The sequence below is a fragment of the Papaver somniferum genome, chromosome 2 (assembly GCF_003573695.1).
Source record: "Papaver somniferum cultivar HN1 chromosome 2, ASM357369v1, whole genome shotgun sequence".
NCBI lineage: Eukaryota > Viridiplantae > Streptophyta > Magnoliopsida > Ranunculales > Papaveraceae > Papaver > Papaver somniferum.
The window spans coordinates 148,714,278-148,722,401 of NC_039359.1; the positions used below are offsets into that span (position 1 = coordinate 148,714,278).

Here is an 8,124-nt window from a genome sequence, read left to right on the forward strand (position 1 = left end):
CTTCCAAGATTTATGTTGGGCGTTAAGGTGCAAGTCGCATGCAAAATACTGACCAATGTCCCTTTGGCATTATCGAGAGACCCTAAATTTTATGATATTGTGTGAATCCTGGTGATTCCAGAGCGAAAATTATGTTAGGCCTAGAAATTCGAGATTACAATGAGTTTACGAACGAAAATAAGAGAATACAAGGAAACAAGAACATATCGGAAAGTACAATACCGAAAAATATGATAAGAGAAAGAAAATGATTACCGGAGCAATACATATACAAATATGAAAAGATCCGATTACATAGGAGGAAAAATGTTTTTCTCAAAGTTAAATTCCAACGATTTTGTGACCGAAACTTTGTCATTATGACGAAAGATCTGACATTAACTATTTTACTATGGAGGCTCAAAATATATTTTTCCCTACGACCTCAAATCTATTTGTCTGTCTAACTATCCTATGTCAGCCTCATGACCAAGAAATTATCGAGTGTCTTAAAAATGTGTATTGTAATTCAAGTTCTACCTTTCAACCCAAAATATTCGCTTTAACCCAAAGTTGTGTTTGTGATATAGAAATCGCCATGTAATTCAAAATCTATATCCCATGAAAAATATTCTCCCGGTGATTTTAAATTTAACGTTCCGACGAGAACCATATTATACAACCTAAGATTTGTGGAAGAATATCTAACTCCTTTAAAATTCTAAGCTTCTTAGGCTCCACGTTGAACGTGATCGTCACCCTCTCACTGAATTGCTCCGTTTCACTTATCCTCAAAGGAGAAAAAAAAGAGGAATTCCCACACAAATTTCGGACTCAAAACATAAAACAAAAAAAAACCCATACAAAACCCTTTTCAGTTTTGCTCATGAAACATAAGAAAAAAAAACAAAACAAAACAAACTCTAAAAATAAACCCTAGGATATGCTTTCTTCATGAAGATCGAGAGAAAATAAAACCTAAAAAAATTCTTCTTCCTTCTTCTCCTTTATTCACCCAAAAAAAAATCTTTCTCCATCGCGATGGTTCATTCTTCGTGTCTCTTTTCTTCTCCGTCCTTTCTTCTTCTCGATTGTCTCTGTTTTTTTTTTGAGTTACTATTGATTTATTTTTGTTTTTCTGTCGCAGGTGATATACTTTGATGGGAATCTGTAAAAGGGGTCTAATTAGGTGATATACTTTCATAGTATCATAATCTTAAACAAATTCATTCTCTTTGATTTTCATAGTAGTGATTGTGGGTTTTAGATCCTGTTCTTATTAGCGTGAAGCATAATCATGAAACAAAAATTGGGCTTTGCTCCTTTTCCGTTATTTACTTGGCTGTTTCAGTTTTGCAGACTAGGGTTTATTGTCTTCCCGTTGTTGATTTGTCTCCCTCACAGGTTTATCCCCTGATTCAAGTGATTTGGTTTTGAAATCACTGATTCAGTTTATATCTGATTTCTATTCCTGATGTGTTAGGGTTTACTTACTTTGATACCATCTTTAAAATGTGGACTGTGAGATCCATGAAAAATTTGATGTATGTTTGTTGAAAGACCTGAACCAGTGTTTTTGTTTGATTAGCATATTTTTGTAAACTTATTATATAAACCCTAACCCTTTTGTTTTGGTTTGCAGGTACGAAAAAATTATGGTAGCAAAGAAGGGAAACTCACAACATAAACACAAGTGAAATTTTGATTTTTTTTTTAAATCTTATCGATGATTTAAATCTTAATCAATTTTAGTACCCTGTGATTACCTTATGCATTTTTGTTCTTTATATTTCAGATATAAGACAATTGCGTCATTGGGGCTATGGAGGAGAAAGGCAATTATGTAACCATTTCCAGTGGTGGTCGGCATAATGCCACAATAAAAGGTAACTATTTGATTTTAATTGATGAATACTTTCTAAGTACAAATCTTGATTATTTAAATGAGTGATTAAAAGCTTGCTTGGCTTCTTGATGCGGATTTGTGCAAAAGCTTGAACTTTATAAAAGATGATCCATGATTGGGAGGGATTTTCGATCTCTAGCACTCACAATTTGGTAGGGCTTTCGTTTATCTATAATATTCAAATTTCACTAGCATGTAACTCTGTACTTGGTCAGTACTTGATCTTGCGCGAATGTACTCACTACTATATGGTTAACTTTGTTAGGTGCTAGGTTACTATCATTCCAAAAATCAACCGGTACAGAATGCATATGGTATTCCACACGTATTGAGATGCATATGCTGTTCCTAATTGTTCTATATATTTTCGCTGCAGTTCCAGCACAAAAATTGTAACTAGCATTCCTTCCCGGTCTTCATGGTTAACGCAAGCCAACAGTGGTTCAGATGGACGATATGTCGAGGGGTAGATCCAGATGACAAATCACATGTTGAGGTAGGTATCCTAAAAGCTAAAATTCAGGAAGGCTAAGGGTAGTTGTGGTGCTGCTTCGGGTGGCTGATCTAGCCTTACCAATTATCTTCATCTATAATAAAATCTTCTTGGCAGTGTTATTTAATTTATTTACAAATTTTGAGGGTCTGGACACCTCAAAATTAAATTTGCTCACATATCCTTACGGTGAAGATTGCATTTGTCCAGTGTAATTTGTTTTGGCAGAAAACATAACATTAGATAAGGCCAAATATTTTAAAATTACAGACCAATGAAGCAAAAAGCAAGTAGCAATCCTATGCAAAAAAAATTAGGTCATGAGGAATTTTGGTTTTGAATATCTGAGCGTTACGATGAATGGTTATCTTATGCAAAACTTTTCATAGTATGTATTGTTACAGTAAGTAAGGCTAAATATTTAAGCACAATCCTTAGAAACTGTTTTTTATAAGTTGGTTTCATTGATTAACCTTCTTAGATAATTTTCATGAATTTTCGGTGGTAGGAAACATGGTAGAGGCAATTAGGTGTAAATTTGCACTCATACTTATAAATTTGTTGTCATCTACCTGCATCGCATTTTCTTATACTCTTAGAAAGGGAGAGTGAATTTTTATCTTTCATTTTATACTTTGATATTTAAAATGATATGCTAATAATTTTTGTCTTAGCAAGTCTCTACACAGTTTTCGCATAACATGCTAGATTTAACTGATGGAGTTGTTGAACCGAAACTCACACGGTGGTTCCTAAAAAGCCTATCTGGAAGTTCAAATCACTGCTCTGTGGGGTTAGAGATTCTGCGGATTACCTGTGTAAAGGTGAATCCAAAAAACACCTATGAAAAAAATCAAAGGGTTGCATATTTTTGGGTGACTAGGGTTTTTATTTGGGTATGTTTAGAAATTTATTTTGCTTAGGGTTTTTGAATCTGATTACTTTTGTATGGTTAAAAGTTTCGTGCCTTTTCTGTTATTTTTGCACTGATTGTTAATTTTTTTTCCTTTAAATCTGTAGGTGATGCAATCAAGTGTGATTTTGGGGTTAATGGATTTAACTCTTACAGCAACGCATACTTCAATGCTTGATCCAGGGTATAACCTTCTCTCTTACAACAATCAAGATGTATTCATCTTGGTGAGAATTCTAGACCTTGGAAATTTTTTTCTAGATTAACCTGATTGTTTATTCGTTTGATGCCCGTTTTTCTGCCACTGGATTTTTTTTTTTGGGTTTTGTCCTGATTGTTTTTCGGTTCATTTTTATGAAATAGTACGAAAGCTAAAAACTATATACATAGAGGATGAGGTAACGAATCATAAAATGATTTAGAATTATCTTCCGATTACGGTAGTCAAACAGATTCTCATTATATTAATACAATTCATGTTCTCCTTTTAACCAATATAAGTTCATTGGATTTTCATTTGTCCATAACAGTTCAACAACACAGGGTCCTGTTTTGAGTTCTAAATTGTGTTGTCAATGTCTGAACTTTTACCAATTTTTGGAGTTTAACTTCAGTAAAACATAGAGTATATATGTAGAAAGAATAATATTTGCATTTGAAGTCTTACTATTGGTGCCTGATATATATAACTGATTGGCTTTCTTAGTTTAAAGTGTGATCCTTATCTCAGATTTCATTCTGATTCAGTATTAGAATGATGTGTTTTCAGTTCATGTGCTTATTATCCGAATCCCATGTCTCTTCTCCTCAGATTGTACAGAGATGAAGGTGAACTGTCAACTGGAGAGATACAAATGACAGGCATATCCCTGCAACATACGATGAACCAATGCATAAGTTCCCTCCATGTAGAGGTTAGTTTCTTGAGTAATCAATGTCCCTGCAACTTACAATGAACCAATGCATAAGTTCCCTACATGTAGAGGTTAGTTTCTTGAGTAATCAATTCTTTTCAGCGTGGTCATCTGCAACATTATTTCCTGGTCCAGAAACTCAAAGTACTCTAATAATATAGGGTAGTTCGTCTCTGTGTTGCTTCTTCCAGAGTTATTGAGCTTATAACGGGATGTATTTTCCGATTATTCGTTGCCATTTCTGTTGTCTCCCCCAGGATGCACAAATTCAATGTTGTTAATATAGTGATTTTTAATTTATTACTTCATCTTATAATATCCAACAGCTAAAGATGTTGTTGCAAATTAATGATTCAGAATTTGCAATAGATTGACTAAGAAATGGTAATTTACTGATTGAAAAATAATCTAACAAAACAAACTAACTGTATTAATAAACATAATCTTCAATTTCTCGAGGTTGTTATCTATCTTCTCGGGCATACGCATCAAACTTATACCAGTTGATATAAATTTTGGAGTCCTATATAATATAATTTTTCTTTGTTCTGACTATTCTGCAGTGCACGGTGCTGTTAAGGAAATTGAAGGTCAAGGGACAACTATTGATGTCGTATTAGTAAATGGGATGCCTCATGAGGGACATCAGTACACAGGTAGGTGATCCAATAAAAAAATGTATATTATATGGAAACACATGTCCAGCAGGGACAATGAGTTTATTTCGACAAGAATATGGTATTTTCCTTCCTCGAGCTGCAAGTATTAGGTTTACTCTTCTCTGAGAAATTTGATGGAACTAACTTCACTTTGAAGCTTTAGATAGTTGACTTTTCTAATATTTCGCTAAAATATTTGCATCTTATGTTATATGACTTGAGATGGGTAATCCCTGGAAAGCATGCTAAATGAGCCTGTTATGTGATTACTTTCTGACTTTCTGTGTTTCAGTAATTTGTATTACATGAAATGTTGTGATGTATATACAGTCTTAGCATCTTTCAGGCACAATAACTTCAAAAGTGATTTTGAGGAAAAAGGATGGATGGAGAGAGTTGGTATCTGCTAAAATTCTCTTCTTGATTAAAGTTCTTATATATACTTTTTTGAGGTAATTTTTCATTTCATAATTCATATGCTTTCCTCTTTTCCATGTTCTCACGATCTCATTCAAGCAATAACATATAAAGGCTTTAGTGTAGTGGTTATTTGTCTCCCGGTCCGTTGTGGTGCTATTTATTTTTTGTACCTTTATTAGCTGCTGGGGTGGTTGATGATGGCGTCAAATTATGACAGGAACAAAATGGAGTTTACCATTGCAATGGGTTCAGGTATTTCCCATATAACCAGGCATTTGGTGGTCATAGATCAAGATACAGTAGTGACAAAATCAATCAGAAGAAATATAGAAGTTGTTGCAGGTGGATTAATAAATAACAAGAGAAGCTGAAGAGTAAGAGGATGAGGATGAGAACCACAATTTTTAAGAGCAACATCAAAGTGAACCTATGAAATTCAGAGATCAGGTTAAGAAAGTAAGATCCATTATAATTCAAAAATCTAAGTTGCGCAAACACATCGATTTAGCATTTGCGGGAAGAAACTTCCAACAGGTCAAGCACCTGGAGGACATGTAAGATGCATCACAATGGATTTAGCATTAACATTAGTAGTGGACATAACTCTTCATCCTCCATCAAGTAGATCATCACTACTAATAGTTGTACAACTGCTAATACAGGAGGTGGTCATCAAGTGGTGCTTGATTTTGATCTAAATGAACCACCGGTGATGGAAGAGTAACAAAGTAATAGATTTAATTGTGAACAGTGGGGTTATATATCAAGTTTAATTCAAAAATGCAACTACATGTGTCGTTGTCCTGATAACTTTAATGTATGTGTTGTCATTTATGTCATTTTTATGTTCGGAGCCACATATAGCGTGGATGTAATATTTGTAATTTTTATGTGATACTTTGTTTATACATAAATGTGAGCCACACCGGATCAAAAATTCATGACATGCCAAGTTTGTTAAAAGAAAAAAATGGTTCAATGCATTGGTATCAAATCGGAATGGGGCGAGGCGAAGCGGAGCGTTTCAAAATTAAATGGCCGAGCTTTACCTAATCAAATGGGACTGGGCGAGGCGAAGCCGAGCTTTACCAAATCGGAACGGGGCGAGGCGAAGCCGAAGCAGAACTTTACTAAATCATATCGGGACGAAAGGCAGTGATGGATTGTATTTATAGTTTGTAGTTGTAGATTGAATTGGTGAACCAAGTTTGCGAAGCTGCCCGAACGTAGCACGAACATAAAATCTAGTAAAATTTAACATTGTAACACAATATGTTAGTGTGAACCCAAAATTTATAGTTTGTAGTTGTAGATTGAATTGGTGAACCAAGTTTGCGAAGCTGCCCGAACGTAGCACGAACATAAAATCTAGTAAAATTTAACATTGTAACACAATATGTTAGTGTGAACCCAAAATCCTCCATGAGGCCAATATAATATGTTAAGTAACCCAATATCCTCTAAATTAGTCGATCAGTCCAAACATTTAGTGATATAAAATATGACTTGAAATTTTTTTTATTATGACCCAAAGTTATATGATGCGATCCAAAGTTTTCTAAGTGACCCATAATTTACATGTAATCCACAATCTATCATATAACTGAACTTTGCTTAATGATTCAAAATCCATCTTATATGCTCGATATTCAATCTTGTGCGGTGAGCCAAAAATTACTAAGGACTCAAAATTTTCTTTTATTCTAATATCATGGATAAAGTTTGTTCCTTAATTCATACCGAAATTGTTGTTAATATTATCCATCTATCAATTTTCTTACATGCCACTTGTGCAAAATGGAATTGCATCATAAATTCACATATGCAACATGTTCAATCCTTATCCCTATGATCATAATATTAATTAAACTTCATACAATATAAGTACTAACTAATTCACTTTAAGATGTTACAGTCCAGTTTAAATACCTATATTGTATATTCAGGTGATTGGAGTCTTATGATTTGTCTTCTTGAGTCTTCAAATTTTGCCTCAATGCTTGTAATTAGAGACGGCGAAAGGGAGACTTAAAATAATTGAGTTATACACTTTATAGAGAATCAACTAGACAGTCAGACTCAACCTAAAATAAAGTATATCAAAGAGTTTGATATCTCTAACTCTTAATTCAATCCGCAATCAGCAAATAGAAATCTGCGAGCCCGATTGAATATAAGAGGAAGTACTTGAACGGTACCAAAGACCAATGTTCAAGTGTCAATCATGTAAATCAACAACCCAAGGTCCGATATTCTAATTTATTGATCTTAACACACAACCTGTGGTATTTCAATTGTATAACGAAATATAATGCGGAAAAGAAATAACACAGACACCAGAATGTTGTTAACGAGGAAACCGCAAATGCAGAAAAACCCCGGGACCTAGTTCAGATTGAACACCACACTGTATTAAGCCGCTACAGACACTAGCCTACTACCAATTAACTTCGGACTGGACTGTAGTTAAACCCTAATCAATATCACACTGATTCAAGGTACAGTTGCGCTACTTACGTCTCTGTTCCCAACAGGATACTACGCACTTGATTCCCTTAGTTGATCTCACCAACAACCAAGAGTTGCTACGACCCAAAGTCGAAGACTTGATAGACAAATCTGTCTCACACAGAAAAGTCTATATGATTGAATAAATCTGTCTCCCACAGAAATACCCAAGAGTTTTTCTTCCGTCTTTTGATAAATCAAGGTGAACATGAACCAATTGGTAAACCGGACTTATATTCCCGAATAACATCCTAGTATTATGAATCACCTCATAATAAACTTAATCGACTAGCGAAATACGTTACTGTGGAATCACAAAGATGAGACGAAGG

General features: G+C 34.4%; 1 long non-coding RNA gene across 20 annotated transcripts; it reads left to right on the forward strand.

Annotated features, from left to right (window-relative positions):
• Positions 1-854: 854 nt before the first annotated feature.
• Positions 855-6,230, forward strand: LOC113349411. Of its 20 annotated transcripts, XR_003360147.1 has the most exons (12): positions 856-1,023; positions 1,127-1,168; positions 1,339-1,383; positions 1,463-1,672; positions 1,775-1,865; positions 1,973-2,037; positions 2,262-3,202; positions 3,399-3,518; positions 4,103-4,205; positions 4,769-4,861; positions 5,211-5,316; positions 5,502-6,230. It is a non-coding gene; the product is annotated as an uncharacterized LOC113349411 (long non-coding RNA). The 20 variants fall into 20 exon arrangements; XR_003360142.1 differs by having other exon boundaries at positions 855-1,036; positions 1,339-1,672; XR_003360143.1 differs by having other exon boundaries at positions 855-1,023; positions 1,339-1,672.
• The last annotated feature ends 1,894 nt before the right edge of the window (positions 6,231-8,124 follow it).